We start from the raw sequence: 17,668 nt of genomic DNA, 5'->3' as shown, positions 1-17,668 counted from the left end.
GAGTTACGGGTGCAAAGTTACGATGCGATGAACATAGCAAAAATAGTTAGGGTTCCGGGGCAAAAGTCAACCGAATCTAGATCTGGGCACTGTAGCAGCACGAGTCTCGAGGTTCGCCGGAAATGGACATCGCGGTGGCCGGACTTGCCGCGGCCGCCGGAGGGAGAAGACGCCGGATCCGGGCGGTGGAGTCGAGGGCGAGGCAGCGGTGACCGGTACCGGCTCGGGCGGCGAGCGGCGCGGCTCGGCCGGGGACGAGGAGGCGCGGTGGCGCGGTCCGGCGGGTCGGCGTCGACGGCGGGCGAAGAGACGCACGGGCGGGCGGCGCGAGGGAGCGTGTCGCGGGGGCCAGCTCCGGGCTCCCGGGCCGCGCGGCGGCGGGGACAGGCGATGTGGGGCGAGGGCGGCGCGACCAACGAGAGGACGCCACGTGGCAGCGGGCGGCTAGCCGAACATGTCCGTCAGCGCGGATTGTGTCCGGCGCGCGAGGAGAGGGAGTGATCTAGGGTTTGCCCGAAAATTTCGGGGAGTGGCCTTTATATAGGCATAGGAGGAGTTAGGAGTGTCCAAATGAGGTGCGATTTTCAGCCACGCGATCGTGATCGAATACTCTAGATGATGGAGAGGGTTTTGGTGGGTTTTGGGCCAGCTTGGAGGTGTGTTGGGCTGCAACACACACGATGCCTTTTCGGTCCCTTGGTTAACCGTTGGAGCATCAAACGAAGTCCAAATGGTACGAAACTTGACAGGCAGTCTACCGGTAGTAAACCAAGGCCGCTTGGCAAGTCTTGGTCCAATCCGGAAATGTTTAATCCCTACACATGAAAGAAAGGTAGAAATGACCACCGGAGGAGAACGGAGCGCCGGAATGCAAAACGGACAACGGGGAAAATGCTCGAATGCATGAGATGAACACGTATGCAAATGCAATGCACATGATGACATGATATGAGATGCATGAAAACGATAACAACACACGGAGACAAAAACCCAAACCCGAGAAAATAAAATAACTTAACGCCGGAAACGGCAAGAGTTGGAATACATATTAGGCAAAACATATCCGGGGTGTTACAACACTCCACCACTACGAAAGGATCTCGTCCCGAGATCTAGGACTGAAAGAACGCCGGGTATTCAGAACGGAGGTGATCCTCGCGTTCCCAGGTAGCTTCACGGTCGGAATGGTGTGACCACTTGACTTTGAGGAATTTGATTGACTTGTTGCGAGTCTTGCGTTCAGTCTCTTCAAGAATAGCAACGGGGTGCTCACGATAAGAGAGATCTTCTTGGAGCTCAATGTCCTCGAAGTTGACGGTGCGATCAGGAGTCTTGAAGCACTTTCGGAGCTGAGAGACATGGAACACGTCATGAACATTTGCAAAGTTTGAAGGAAGCTCGAGTTGATAGGCGAGATCGCCTCTCTTGCTGACGATCTTGAAAGGTCCCACGTATCTAGGGGCAAGCTTCCCTTTGATACCGAAGCGACGAGTACCTTTCATAGGAGAGACGCGGAGGTAAACATGATCTCCGATCTCGAAAGCCAAATCACGGTGCTTACTATCATAGTAGCTCTTCTGGCGCGATTGGGCTGCTTTGAGGTTATCTCGAATGACTTTGCACATTTCCTCTGCCTCTGTGATTAAGTCATTACCCAAAAGCTGACGTTCACCGGTTTCAGACCAGTTGAGAGGGGTACGACACTTCCTGTCATACAGAATTTCAAATGGGGCCTTGCCCAAACTTGCTTGAAAACTATTGTTGTAGGAGAATTCAGCATATGGAAGACAATCCTCCCACTTCATGCCGAAGGAGATCACACAAGCCCTGAGCATATCTTCAAGAATCTGGTTGACATGCTCGACTTGACCGCTAGTTTGAGGATGGAAAGCTGTGCTGAAGCGGATGTTGGCGCCCATGGCCTTCTAAAAAGAATCCCAAAATTTGGAGGTAAAGATGCTGCCACGGTCTGAAGAGACCACTTGTGGAATACCGTGCAGAGATACAATTCGAGAGGTATAGAGTTCCGCCAATTGAGCTGCAGTGATAGACTCTTTGATAGGCAGAAAATGAGCCACTTTAGTGAGTTTGTCGATGACAACGAATATAACATCATTCCCACGTTTGGACTTTGGAAATCCAGTCACGAAGTCCATCTCAATGTGGTCAAACTTCCATTCTGGAATGGTAAGAGGTTGGAGGAGACCAGCTGGCCTTTGGTGTTCTGCCTTCACTCTTCTGCAGACATCATATTCATTCACGAATTGAGCAATCTCGTGCTTCATTCGAGTCCACCAATAAGCGTGCTTGAGGTCCTGATACATCTTCGTGCTCCCAGGGTGGATGGAGAGGAGAGAATTGTGAGCCTCGTTCATGATCACTTTACAAAGGTCACCTTTGGGCATGACAATACGATCCTCAAAGAAGAGAGTATCCTTGTCATCAATGCGGTAGCACTTGTACTTGGGTTGACTCTTGGCAATCCCAATCTTCACCTTTTTCACCATACCATCAAGAAGCTGAGCTTGGCGAATCTGGTCTTCCAAGGTAGGGGAGACTTGAAGGTTGGCGAGGAAACCTTGAGGAACAACCTGTAGATTAAGTTTGCGGAAAGCTTCACAAAGCTCGGGTTGATAAGGCTTGAGAATCAGACTGTTGCAATAAGCCTTTCTGCTCAATGCGTCAGCAATCACATTGGCCTTACCTGGAGTATACTCGATACTCGGATTATACTCTTGAATCATTTCGACCCATCGAGTTTGCCTGAGGTTGAGATTAGGCTGAGTGAAGATGTACTTGAGACTCTTGTGGTCAGTGAAAATGTCCACTTTCCTTCCCAATAAGAGATGTCTCCAAGTCAAAAGAGCATGCACAACTGCCGCCAACTCAAGGTCATGAGTGGGGTAGTTCTTCTCGTTGGGCTTCAATTGGCGAGAGGTATAAGCCACAACTTTCTTCGCTTGCATCAACATTGCGCCAAGACCTTGGAGAGAGGCATCGCAAAAGACCTCGTACGGCTTGGATTCATCAGGAGGAGTCAGAACTGGAGCAGTGACCAATTTCTCTTTCAAAGTGTTGAAAGCAATGTCACACTCCGGAGACCAAACGTACTTGACGTGCTTCTGGAAAAGATTTGAGAGAGACTTCGCGATCTTAGAGAAGTTTTCAACGAATCTTCGACAGTAGCTTGCGAGACCGAGGAAGCTACGGAGTTGCTTCACGTTCTGAGGTGGTTCCCAATTCACAATTGCAGACACCTTCTCAGGATTCACCGCAATGCCCTTGGCAGAGATGATATGACCAAGATAAAGAACCTCATCGAGCCAAAATTCGCACTTGGAGAACTTGGCGTAGAACTGGTGTTCCCTGAGCTTATCGAGTACCAAAGGCAAGTGCTTGGCATGATCTTCCTTGTTCTTCGAAAAGACTAGAATGTCGTCGAGATAGACCAAAACGAAGTCATTGGTGTAGGCATTGAAGATGAAGTTTGTCGTGGTATTCTCACGGGGGTCTTGCGAGTCGACAGATGCCACAAGGGCTTAGTGTGTGGGTAAGAATGCTGCTGATAGGACCGGGAGCGGGTATGCGAGTAGCACGCTCTAGTTTACCCAGTTTCGGAGCTCTCCTTAGAGATAATACTCCTACTGCTGCATGTCTGAGTATATATGTGGGGTGTACATCGGGCAGTACAAAGTTCTCCTGGAGCTGTATCTGAGATCAGTGCCAAAGGCATCTGATCTCGTATATATGTGTAGCCTGAGTGCCTTGTGGCCGGCTAGTCTCATGGCATGCATGGCCGTGAGGGCATGTGCGTCCATGCATGAATGTGAGCATGTGGTGGATGGATGGATGGATGGGTGGCATATATATATAGGTGAGCTAGCTTACTACCTAAGCTAGGTAGTGGCGTGGGGGACAAGTGGGCATGGGACACCATGCCCATGAGAGATGTGTATGTGACGTGCATGCCTCCTTGTCCCTGGGGCACTTTATAAAACAGTGCCCAGGGACAGATACACTATAGATGACGTCGCGGTATGACCGTCTCGTCGATGTCTTGTCGGTGTCAGGTCGGGCTGCAGTCGGCAGCCGGCTGGCTGGCGCAGTCGGAAGCCGGCTGGCTGGCGCAGTCGGACTGAGGGGCTTTGCTAGCCCCGATGTCTTGAAATATCGTCTTGCCGTCCTCGGGGTACCCGTGGTCGATTACTCCGACAGTAGCCCCCAAGCCTCCGGGCAACTTGGCAAAGTTGGGCGGAGGTTTTTGGCGAGTGTTCATGGAAATGATCATGAAAAAGATAAAGTTAGTCCATGCAGATATATCAAATGTTTACTTTTAGCATTGCAAGTTTTATGCGGAGGGTGCCGACTCGGTTTCATCCGAGCCCCCTTAATCTTTTTCGTGTTCCCTCTGCTTTTTGGCTTGTGCTCTTGCTTGCCGAACAGCCGCTCTGCGGTCTGTGGCTAAGAGTGGGCCGCGAAGTGGAGTGTACAGTACTCAGAGTCTAGGAGCAGATTCAACCGAGTAGATACTTGTAAAGGAAAACGGCCGGGTCGCCCGAACGTTTTTCTTCTCGGGCGTTTTTCGCGTGGGTGGCCTCCAGCGTTCACTCTTGCTAGTCGGACAGCCGCTCTGCGGTCTGTGACCAAAAGTGGGCCTTTGGTACCGCGCACGGTACTAAGCCGTCTGCAGGAACTAACGTCTCAGGCCAAGCGGCTAGCCCCCGGGCCAACTCTGGCTGGCGCCGGGGCGAACAGTGATGCTACTGTAATAAAAAATGCGGAGATAGCACCCGAACATCGCTCGGGGTTATCCGTGCTTGCGTGATGCAAAAATATGCGGGCGAGGAGCTCACATTGATTTTTGTCTAGTCGCGGTCGTCGGAGACAGCCGGCGCGGCTCGGTGCTCGCGGAGCGCGTCAGCGCACCCGCTGGATGCAGCCTTGGAGCCCCCAGGCGCTCGAAGGGGGGTCCCGGCCGGTCAGGCTCGACCGGCCAGGCGGCAAGGCGTCTTGCAACGCCCTTGTTCTTCTTTTTCTCTTCTGCCGTCTACTGGCAGCCGAACAAAACTTTTCTCTTGTCTGCAATCTTTGCGGGGGCGCGCCAGCGCACCCGCTGGATGTAGCCCCCGAGATTCGGGCCGACTGCTGAGCAGTCAGGCCGGATCTCCTGGCAACTACTTTGTCTTCTTCCTCGCGGGGGCGCGTCAGCGCACCCGCTGGGTGTAGCCCCCGAGATTCGGGCCGACTGCTGAGCAGTCGGGCCGGATCTCCCGGCAACTACTTTGTCTTCTTCCTCGCGGGGGCGCATTAGCGCACCCGCTGGGTGTAGCCCCCGAGATTCGGGCCGACTGCTGAGCAGTCGGGCCGGATCTCCCGGCAACTACTTTGTCTTCTTTTCTTCTTCTTCAGCCGGCTGGGCAGGCGGACTCCGACACAGCAGTCGGGATTTTTGTAGCCAGCCAGGCACCTAGCGGTCGAACGTACGTCAGACACACATTTCTCTCATATTTTCTTTTATTCCAGCCGACCTCTTTTCTCTCTCTCTCTCTTTTTTTTCAGTCGGCCCCTTGGGCAGCCGGCCAATCTTTTTCTCTGTATGAGCAGCCGGACAGGGGCGGGACGCGGCGAAAGTCGGCGGCCGGGTCGCAGCGGAAGCCGGCAGGGCATGTGGAAGCCGGCCTGCGCGAGGCCGGGAGCCGGCGGCCGGGCGGCGGAGCCGGCCAGGGGAGGCGGCGCCGGGCGGAGGAGCGGAGGCGAGGCGTCGGCGACCCGGCGGTCGGGTGCCGAGGGAGTCGGCCGGGCGCAACGGCGAGGAGACCCGGCGAGGTGGAGTCGACGCCGGACACGGGGGCCGACTGGCGGGGGCGAAGCCGGACCCGGCCGAGCTGGCACGAGCAGCGGGCGGGAGGCCGGGTAGCGGGGCGAGCCGGACCCGGCTAAGGATGGGGCGGCGTCGGGGAGCCGGACGCGGCTGGTGCGGAAGCCGGCACGGGGCGTGGAGGTGCCGACGGATGTGGTTGGTGGAGATGGCAAAGGGGTGCAGGGCGGAGAACCCGGCCGCGGGCCGAGGCGTAGCCGACTGGCCGCGGTCGCGCGAGCCGGCGGGGCCAGGTTATCGTGTGGCGGGGGCCGGGCGACGGAGACGCAGCCGCGAGCGGTTGAAACCGATGAGCGGCAATCCGGCCCGGCGCGCTTGCGGGAAGAGGAGCCGGCCGGATAAGGCGCAGCCGGTCGGGGGCGGACGGGCCACGGGCGGAGGCGGCCGGTGGCGGACGAGCCACGGGCGGAGGCGGCCGGATGCCCGTGCGCGCGGAGGAGGGCAGGCTGTGGGGACGAAAGAGCTCGAGCGGTCCGGGCAGCCGGCAGCAGCCGGGCGCGCGTGAGAAGGCCCCAAGCGGCGTCCGCGCAGCGCAGTGGGAGTCGAAGCGAGCGGCCCCGCGCGGCTTGGGGCGCGCAGCCATGCGGCAGGGGCCTTCGCGCACATGAGGGCAATGGCGCAGGCGGCCTGGCCATGGTTGGAGGCGAAGGCGGGCGTGCGGGCGCAGCATCCGAAGCGGGGTAGAGCCCGCGAGCGAGGCCGAGCAGCTCGGCGGGCGCACACGCGCAGGCCCGGCGCGGGGCGCGGTGCCACGGGCATGGGGGTGCAGCCGCACGGCGCTGGAGGCGGGCGTAGGATTCGTTGAATCCCAAGTGGGTGCTTGCAGGTGACGGAGCTTGGGCGCGGCGAGAGCAGCTCCAACGAGGCAGCAGTGCCATGACGATTTAGCGGTGGAGGCAGCAGGAGAGGAGGAAGCGAGGCGCCGGATGCGAGTACGGCCCGAGATGCGCGAAGCATGGTGCAGGAAACGCATTGTTCTGGGAAGTGTATCTGACCAATGTATGGGTAGCGTCTGACCACGGTTTTGCTAATGGTTTGACTAGGGCTGACTTGCCTCTAGCCAGCTAATGTGGATGATATATGGAAGAGCGAAAGCGCATTCCGGCCAGAGCAAGGCTCAGCGCGGAGAGAAGCAGACGCAAGCCGCGCGTGGATGGACACGGCCGACCGAAACGAGGCACCGCGCGGGGCGTGCGCGTGGACGGACGGCCGGCGCTGCGTTGGTGATGACGAATATGGCGAAGCCGACAGCGAGGGCGCGCCGTCCCGCACGGCCGCTCCGGGGGCGGGTCGAAGTCGAGCCCCCGAGCGCTACCGGAGAGACGGCGCGACGCCGCGGCGGAGGCGATGAAAAAAAGGGGTCCCGCCCGGACAGCGAAACCAGCAGCAGCGTGGTAGCGTAGTAGTAGTACCTTCCCCACGGAGGGCGCCAACTGTCGTGGTATTCTCACGGGGGGCTTTCGAGTCGACAGATGCCACAAGGGCTTAGTGTGTGGGTAAGACTGCTGCTGATAGGACCGGGAGCGGGTATGCGAGTAGCACGCTCTTGTTTACCCAGCTTCGTAGCTCTCCGTAGAGATAATACTCCTACTGCTGCATGTCTGAGTATATATGTGGGGTGTACATCGGGCAGTACAAAGTGCTCCTAGAGCTGTATCTGAGATCAGTGCCAAATGCATCTGATCTCGTATATATGTATAGCCTGAGTGCCTTGTGGCCGGCTAGTCTCATGGCATGCATGGCCGTGAGGGCATGTGCGTCCATGCGTGAGTGTGAGCATGTGGTGGATGGATGGATAGGTGGCATATATATATAGGTGAGCTAGCTTACTACCTAAGCTAGGTAGTGGCGTGGGGGACAAGTGGGCATGGGACACCATGCCCATGAGAGATGTGTATGTGACATGCATGCCTCCTTGTCCCTGGGGCACTTTATAAAACAGTGCCCAGGGACAGATACACTGTAGATGACATCGCGGTATGACCGTCTCGTCGATGTCTTGTCGGTGTCAGGTCGGGCTGCAGTCGGCAGCCGGCTGGCTGGCGCAGTCGGCAGCCGGCTGGCTGGTGCAGTCGGACTGAGGGGCTTTGCTAGCCCCGATGTCTTGAAATATCGTCTTGCCGTCCTCGGGGTACCCGTGGTCATGCGAGAGAAAGTTGGAGGAGCGTTGGCGAGGCCAAAAGACATGACAATGTATTCATATGAACCAAAGCTTGTCCTGAAAGCCGTCTTGGGAATATCTTGCTCACGGATTCGAATCTGATGATAACCCATACGGAGATCAAGCTTGGAGAATACTTGGGCACCTTTGAGTTGTTCGAACAGCTCGTTGATGTTGGGAAGTGGGTATTTGTTCTTGAAGGTCTTCTTGTTCAATGGACGGTAATCAACACAAAGTCGGTCCGTTCCATCCTTCTTTTTCACAAAAAGAACACCACAACCCCATGGAGAAGAACTAGGCCGGATGAGACCCATTCTCTCTTGAATATCGAGTTGCTTCTTCAGCTCCTTCAACTCTTCAGGTCCGAGCTTGTAAGGACACTTGCAAACCAGTTCCGTGCCAGACTCAAGATCGATGACGAATTCAACTGGCCGGTGCGGAGGCATCCCTGGAAACTCTTCTGGAAAGACGTCTTGATATTCACAAACGACTGGAATCTGCGAGATAGCATCCAGTTCACCCTTCTCATTGAGGGAAAATAGACGGATTGTATTATCCCGAGCAGCAAAGACAATTACATCCTCAGACGAATGAGTCAATTGAATCTGCCTGGCTGCACAATCAAGATGTGCCTTGTGTTTAGAAAGCCAATCCATCCCGAGAATAAGATCAATATCCGAGTCACCAAGAACCGTTGGAGAAGCCAGAAACTTGTAGTCACCCAAGGTGATAGTAACATCCGGAATGATGGAGTCAGCATGCATGCGCTTACCGGGAGAGACACTGCTAACGGACTAGGCAAAACTTGCGAAGTCAATTCATGCCTAGATGTAAACGGTCTTGAGATGAAACAATGCGATGCACCAGTGTCAAAAAGAACTTTAGCTGGAATATCGTTAACAGGAAGGTTACCCATGATGACATCTGACGAGTCCTCTGCTTGAGCTGCGTTCATCAAGTTGACCTTGGCGTGCTTGGGGTTATGCTTGACCATAACTGTACTTGCCGATCTCACAGGAGGAGGAGGAGGAAGACGCCTCTGATTGAAGCATTTGTTGGCATAGTTACCCTTCTGTTGGCACTTGTTGCACGTGACCTCTGAAAGCGGACGGTGATACGAAGCACTCGATCTTGGAGCTTGAGACGAAGTCCTGTTCTGAAAGCCAGGGTTGGGTGGGTGGGAAGATCCACTGTCATCTTTGCTCTTCTGCTGGAACGGCTGACAGAACGGAGGAAGAGGAAGCCAATACTTCTGCTGCTTGGCCACTTGAGTAGAGGAAGAAGGAGTAGCATCTCTGGCTCGCTTCTTGGAAGCATCACACCTCAGTTGAGCGGCCTCTTGCTTCAGTGCCATGTTGTAGAACTCATCGTATCTCAAGGGCTCAAAGAGAACAAGAGCTAGCTGAATTTCTTCTCTGAGACCACCCCTGAACTGGTATATCATGCTCTTCTCGTCGGGGACGTCCTGCTTAGCAAAGCGGGCGAGCATCTGAAACAACTTGTTGTAGTCATAGACAGACAAAGAGCCTTGCTTCAGGTTGCGGAATTCCTCACGCTTGCTTTCAACCACGCTCTGAGGGATATGATGAGCTTTGAAGTCTTGACGGAATTCATCCTAGGTAATCACACGGCCTCCTCTGGAATCCTTGTACTGCTGGAACCATTCTGCAGATTGATCTTTGAGTTGGAAGGAAGCGAACTTGACGAAGTCCTCAGGCCTGACGTTACTGCACTCGAAATGCTTGCACAGATCCACGAGCCAATCGTCAGCATCAGTTTCCTCAACACAATTGCTGAAAGTCTTTGGCCCGTTAGTAAGGAACTGGTTGAGTGTAGCAAAGTGATTCTGATTGTTGCCTTGGTTGCCTTGGTTTGCTTGATTGCGCTCTTAAAGAATTTGCATGATCAACTGCGTGTTTGCATTGGTTGCGGCCATCACAGCTTGCCATGCCTCCGGAGGAAGTAGAGGTGGTGGCGGATCTTGATTCTGATTCTGATTGGTGCTCTTAGCGGGAGCCATCCTGAAGAGGGTGACAACCGTTAGCACATTGACAGATAAAATTAAGCTGAATCAAACGGGATGAAATTGCAACATATAGTCTTCACATCCGAACATAAGAACGAATGCATTCCACTTGAAATGGTCACATATCCATAAATTGAGAAGCCACTTAGAATTTAGGTAGAGAAATAAATCAACAAGGTACGGATCAAGAACGAATACTCGGTAAGAAATTCCAATCTCAAACCAAATATCCGTGGAAGAAGAACTAGAGCTACAAGAATTCCCACCTATGAAACTCCCAAACCTTTCCGGTTATGCAATCAGGTGTTGAGGATACAGGGGAAGCATAATATCTCACCAAAATCTAGCAAATCCTACATCCAGCTGTATCCATCCTTCAACACATAACCAAGAAAAACTTCGGAAACCATCTACCTCAACCTTCGAAAAGCATCCGTTATACAAGTTATGGCGATACTCCCGAACTCCCGCCCAAGTACTGGGTGGCGTCGAGGTTATCTCACCAACGAACTGCATAAAAGAGATTTTCGATGTCAGCGTACTAAACTCAGGTATTCCAGAACAGCAACGATAAAATTGTGATGACAACACCTCGGAGCTCAACTCCCTGGGACACTGCCACAACCCCTAAAGACAGGAGGCACCAAGAACAATGTTCTCGTCACAAAACCATCGGAACAATTCCAAGATACCCGCGTGATCCTAAAAAAAATTAGTGAAATTTGAGAAGAGAAGAGTCAAAACTCTACGTCAGGATGCCTTACCAGAGCAATGAGGAGACTGGGGAGTAAAAAGAATTCCTAAACTCTCCGATATATAATTCCTAAATGACTCAAAACATTTTTTCTAGACTCAACTCGACCGCTAAAAACGATCAAGCAATGGGGGCTCCTAAGGTCGGGGAAGGCTCTGATTACCAACTTGTAACGCCCTCGATGCGGCTATAGCTCCCACGTGTCGAGGCACGACTTAGAGGCATAACCGCATTGAAAGCAATGTCGCAAGTTAGGCAATCTTCACAACATCCCATGTAATATAGATAATAAAAGGGGAGCTACATAGTTGGCTTACACTCGCCACGTCAATCAAAGTACATAAATAGCATTACGACATCCAAACACTCATGGCCCGACTACGGCGCCAAAATGAAATATAAACCCAACATGCGACACGGTCCCGATCGCCCCAACTGGGCACCACTACTGATCATCAGGGAAAGACACGTAATATCGGTGTGAGTCCTCGTCGAACTCCCACTTGAGCTCAAGCGCGTCATCTGGAACGGAATCATCAGGCCCTGCATCTGGTTTGGAAGTAATCTGTGAGCCACAGGGACTCAGCAATCTCGCACCCTCGCGATCAAGACTATTTAAGCTTATAGGTAAGGCAAGGTAAAATATGTGGAGCTGCGGCAAGCGACTAGCATATATGGTGGCTAACCTGTTCGCAAAAGAGAGCGAGAAGAGAAGGCAAAGCGCGAACGAATAACTAGAGAACAACCTGCGACAAGCATTACTCCAACACCGTGTTCACTTCTCGGACTCTGCCGAGAGGATACCATCACGGTAACTCACACTGTTGATTCATTTTAATTAAGTTAAGGTTCAAGTCATCTACAACCGGACATTAACAAATTCCCATCTGCCCATAACCGCGGGCACGGCTTTTGAAAGTTCAAATCCCTGCAGAGGAGTCCCAACTTAGCCCATGACAAGCTCTCACGGTCAACGAAGGAATAGACCTTCTCCCGAGAAATTTTCCGATCAGGCTCGGTATCCCGGTTCTACAAGACACTTCGACAAGTTAAAACAAATCCAGCAACACCGCCCGAATGTGCCGACAAATCCTGATAGGAGCTGCGCATATCACTTTCTCAGGGCACACTCAGATTGTCCTAGGTACGGGTAGGCCAGCCCAGAGTTGCCCCTGGTGGTCACCGGCAGCTGACAGGTGGACCAAGACTCAAAGGAGCACTGGCCTGGGGGGGTTTAAAATAAGATGACCCCCGGGCTCCGGAAACCCAAGGGAAAAAGAGGCTAGGTGGCAAATGGTAAAACCAAGGTTGGGCATTACTGGAAAAGCTTTAATCAAGGCAAACTATCAAGGGGTTCCCATTATCACCCAACTGCGTAAGGAACGCAAAAATCCGGGAACATAACACCGATATGACGAAAACTAGGGTGGCAAGAGTGGAACAAAACACTAGGCGAGATGCCGAGCCTTCCACCCTTTACCAAGTATATAGGTGCGTTGAGATAACAAGGCAATATAATGATATCCCAACAAGTAAATAATGTTCCAACAAGGAACGGTCTCCAATCTTCACCTGCAACTAGCAACGCTATAAGAGGGGCTGAGCAAAGCGGTAACATAGCCAATCAACGGTTTGCTAGGACATGGTGGGTTAGAGGTTTGACATGGCAATTTGGGAGGCATGATAATCAAGTGGTAGGCATCGTAGCATAGGCATAGCAAAAGAGCGAGCATCTAGCAAAGCAAAGATAGCAGTGATTTCGAGGGTATGATCATCTTGCCTGCAAAGTTGTCAGAGTTGACTGAATCCTCGAAAGCAAACTCAATGGGCTCCTCGTTACCGAACTCGTCTCCCGGCTCTACCCAAACAAGACAAACAAGCAACAAGGACACAATCAACCACGTGCAAACTCAAACAACATGATGCAAAGATGGTATGCTATGCGGGATGCGATATGCGATGTATATGCAAGATTTGACAAGGAATGCATGAACCTGGCCTCAACATGGAAATCCAAGTGTGCCACTGGAAAGGTGAGATGAAACCGCTTGAAAACGATATAAAGATCACCGGAATCGGAGTTACGGTTTGGGAATGGCAAGCAATTCAAATATGACCACGTTCTGCGATTTACAGCAAGTAGCCATCTAAATGCAACAAGATGAACATGCTACAGCACCAAAACATGGCAACCAAATACATGGCAGGGATCCACTCATAAAGCTTAACAAAAGACTAGCACTGAGCTACGGCCAATTCATCCATTAACAGGTTCAAACAAGCATGGCAAAAATGCATTTGGTAAACAGATTTCAGACTTGTGAAATTAACACTTGTCTGGAATTTCAGATCAGGTAGCACACTTTGGAGCATGAAAACTATATGCTACAGGACCTGAACATGGTAGAGTAAAGCATGGAATGAAGCGACTCAAAGAGTTTAACAAAAGTCCCTTAGTGACCTTGAGCCAAAAGGGATCAGAAAATACATTTGCAAGCATGTGAACATGGCAAAAACATAATCAGTTACCAGACTTAGTGAAAACTAGAGCATGCAAAAACAGATATCAAGTAGGCATGTTAACGAACTCGATGCACTCACTACAGAGCATGTCATGACAATCTAAGCATACACCCATCAAGAATACACATTATACAAGCTAGACATGGCAAGAACAATAACATAGCATGCACGGATCAACTACAACATCCTCGGCAAAATCGCTAACAAGTAGACAATCTTACCAGATTCACGAAATGACAAAAGTAGAGCTCGATTGACTCAAGCTAGGGTGCTCCATAATTGCAAACAAGAACATGGATGGATAGAGCACTACAAGATTAACAAAACATCCTTACTGGTCATCCTCAAAAGAGGCACGGATCACTAGGAAACAATATGAACATATGGCATATTGAGATAAACATGTCAAGGACTTGGTGGAAATGCTAAGTCCCTGAAATCAGCATTAACGAATGCCCCACTTTGCAAACTTGTCCTAGTCACCACACACATCATAAAAATACATGGGTTGCATCTCTGGAAAGATGGCAAAGCATATAAGAAAACACATGTAGAGCTCAGGGGCATATCATGCACACAATAATCATGGCAAAAATGATAAATATCTAATTGGAGCAGCAGATCTGACAATTATCTCAAATAGCATTCTTCTAACAGCATTTCGGGCATCAAGATGAACTCAAATGAAAATAATGCAATGAGATGAAATGATGTGCTCTCTGAGACGAACATTTTGATATGCTATATGCCCAAAACGGAGTTACGCGTGCAAAGTTACGATGCGATGAACATAGCAAAAATAGTTAGGGTTCCGGGGCAAAAGTCAACGGATCTAGATCTGGGCAGTGTAGCTGCACGAGTCTCGAGGTTCGCCGGAAATGGAAGTCGCGGTGGCCGGACTTGCCGCGGTCGCCGGAGGGAGAAGACGCCGGATCCGGGCGGTGGAGTCGAGGGCGAGGCGGCGGTGACCGGTACCGGCTCGGGCGGCGAGCGGCGCGGCTCGGCCGGGGACGAGGAGGCGCGGTGGCGTGGTCCGGCGGGTCGGCGTCGAATGGATGGATAGAGCACTACAACATTTTGAGGCTCGCCGGCACGGGCGAAGAGACGCACGGGCGGGCGGCGCGAGGGAGCGGGCCGCGGGGGCCGGCTCCGGGCTCCCGGGCCTCGCGGCGGCGGGGACAGGCGATGTGGGGCGAGGGCGGTGCGACCAACGAGAGGATGCCACGTGGCGGCGGGCGGCTAGCCGGACATGTCCGTCGGCGCGGATTGTGTCCGGCGCGCAAGGAGAGGGAGTGATCTAGGGTTTGTCCGAAAATTTCGGGGAGTGGCCTTTATATAGGCATAGGAGGAGTTAGGAGTGTCTAAATGAGGTGCGGCTTTCGGCCACGCGATCATGATCGAACGCTCTAGATGATGGAGAGGGTTTTAGTGGGTTTTGGGCCAACTTGGAGGGGTGTTGGGCTGCAACACACACGAGGTCTTTTCGGTCCCTCGGTTAACCATTGGAGCATCAAACGAAGCCCAAATGGTACGAAACTTGACAGGGGGTCTACCGGTAGTAAACCAAGGCCGCTTGAAAAGTCTCGGTCAATCCGGAAATGTTTAATCCCCACACACGAAAGGAAGGTAGAAATTACCACCAGAGGAGAACGGAGCGCCGGAATGCAAAACGGACAACGGGGAAAATGTTCGAATGCATGAGATGAACACGTATGCAAATGCAATGCACATGATGACATGATATGAGATGCATGACAAAGATAACAACACACGGAGACAAAAACCCGAACCCGAGAAAATAAAATAACTTAACGCCGGAAACGACAAGAGTTGGAATACATATTAGGCAAAACATATCCGGGGTGTTACACCGAATTTGCTGGAACGGAAGTTAATTGACATTCCAGCAAACTCAAGGGCCTCTCGGGGTACAGCAGCAGCATCACAAGTTGACAAAATTCCCAAGTAGTACAGGAGCAGCATCACAAGTAGTACCAATGAACATATAGTCCAGCAACTTGAAAAAGCTGAAGTTCTCAGCATGAAGTAAACAGGAGTATCGAGAATAGTTATTTGCTTGATCTCAAGTTTGACATATACGATAGTGATAGATGTAAGGAGCAGAACAATGCCAAAGCCACAACCTCAAATCAGGAACAAATAAAAACACAAACTACAGATTGATGCAATCTAAATATACTTTTCCCTTACAACAAAATAGCACTGTGATTTACAATGTAATACTCCAAGATGAGCTGAATATTTTCAAAGGTAGGACTATTTAGTTCATGAAACATAACATAAAATTTTGTTTCCTCTTGTTCATTAATAATTAGTTTTTTAATGAATAACAATGGCATTTGATTTCTGCTGGTTTATTTAGAAACAACAGATCCCCAAGTCAAAAAACCAGAATCCTGGAACACTTCAGGAGCACTTGAATTTCAAATTCTGTTGGTTTCTGTTGTTTATATTAAAATAAACAGCGCAACTTCAGTAACATGGAACTAAGAGCAGAATAGTTATTTGGGGCACTAGCTAGCCAGACACCACCAATTATCAAACTTAGTTGTTAGCTGAATATTTCAAAGCAGACTTAGGTACAGATGTCACCCATACTACCTTGGTTGGAACAGTCAATGCAATCTACTAGGACAGTAATAAGGCATGCATTTACAAGTTTAAGAAAAGTCTATAGATCTTGCTTCAGTTAATTTGCACCAGGTGGAAGAGGAGAGCAGCAGGGGGGAGGGGAAGCTCACCGGGTGGCACAAGGAGGCCGACGAGAGCTTAGTAGCAGCAGAGGGTGGCGGTGCCCGAGGGGGAAGACGAGGGCGATGCAGCGGAGACGAGCTCGAGGCCGGGGTCGGGGAGGACGAAGCGGAGCTCGTGGACTTGCCACCGAGGTGCGGGGACGACGATGGCCGCGGCTAACACGGCGACGAGGCTCGGGATCTGGCGGAGAAGGCGAGCGGGAGAGAGGGCGAGCACGGTGGCGCGACTATGGCGTCGGCCGGGCGGCGGAAGGAGGGGGCACGCGTGAGGGTGTGGCGAGGGGGGGTCGAAGTGGATCTGGCAAGGGAGGGACGAAGGGATCGGTCGAATTAGCAATGGCGCACCCCAGAGCGGTGCGCCATAAGTAATCTTTTTTTTTGATAGTAATGGCGCACCACCTAGAGGTGCGCCATAAGTAACTTTTTTTGCATAAGTAATTTTTTTTGTTGCATCTAATAATTTTTTAGAAAATGCATATGAATATGAAACAGTAATAATTTTTTTATAAAAACAGTAATATTTTTTTAAAAATATCATCAAATTTGTTATTTGAAAATATTTATGAATCGAAAAAATATCATCAAATTTATTATTTGAAAATATCATCAAATTTGTTATTTGAAAATATAAACAAATTTGTTTTTTGGATTTTTAGTTGCATTCATTTGTGACGGTGGAGCGGGGAAGGGTGCGGGGGGTCGGCGGCGGCGGTGGAGCGGGGTAGGGTGCGGGGGGTCGTCGGCGGCGGTGGAGCGGGGGAGGGTGCGGGGGGTCGGCGGCGGCGGCGTGGGTCGGGGCAGCGGGGGGAATTAGTTAGGGGGGCGAGGGAGAGGGATGAAGGGGATCTGGCGAGAGGGAGGGAATTAGCAAGGGGGAATCTTACTAATGGCGCACCTGCGGCCGGTGCGCCATTAGTAATCTTTTTTTTTACATAGCAATGGCGCACCAGGCAGAGGTGCGCCATTAGTAATCTTTATATATATATATATAGCAATGCCGCACCAGCCAGAGGTGCGCCATAAGTAATTTTTTTGTTGCATGTAATAATTTTTTAGAAAATGAATATGAATATGAAATAGTAATATTTTTTTATAAAAACAGTAATAATTGTTGTTTAACAACAATTGTAGTCTATCCTTTTTTTTATTTTTTTAAAAAATGAAGAGGGGAGAGGAGGCGCGGGTGGGATCGAGATCGAGATGGAGGGGGAATCGAGATCGAGATGAAGGGGGATCGAGATCGAGTGTCCTCATGAATATTCAATATTCTATCATATTGAATATGAAAAAATATCATCAAATTTGAAAAAATATTCATGAATTCAAAAAGTGCCCATGAAATTTAAAAATATTCATGATATCAAAATATATACTAATGGCGCACTTCTACAGGGTGCGCCATTAGTAGTTTAAACTAGTAATGGCGCACTGTGAGGCGGTGCGCCATTAGTAGTTTTGCAAAAAAAAGAATAAAAAAGTTCAGTACTGGCGCACTCCCTGTCTGGTGCGCCATTACTAGTTAGAACTAGTAATGGCGCACTTCGGTAGGATG

The sequence above is a fragment of the Triticum urartu genome, chromosome 2, assembly GCF_003073215.2.
Source record: "Triticum urartu cultivar G1812 chromosome 2, Tu2.1, whole genome shotgun sequence".
In the NCBI taxonomy this organism is placed as follows: Eukaryota; Viridiplantae; Streptophyta; class Magnoliopsida; order Poales; family Poaceae; genus Triticum; species Triticum urartu.
This window is presented reverse-complemented; position numbering follows the sequence as displayed.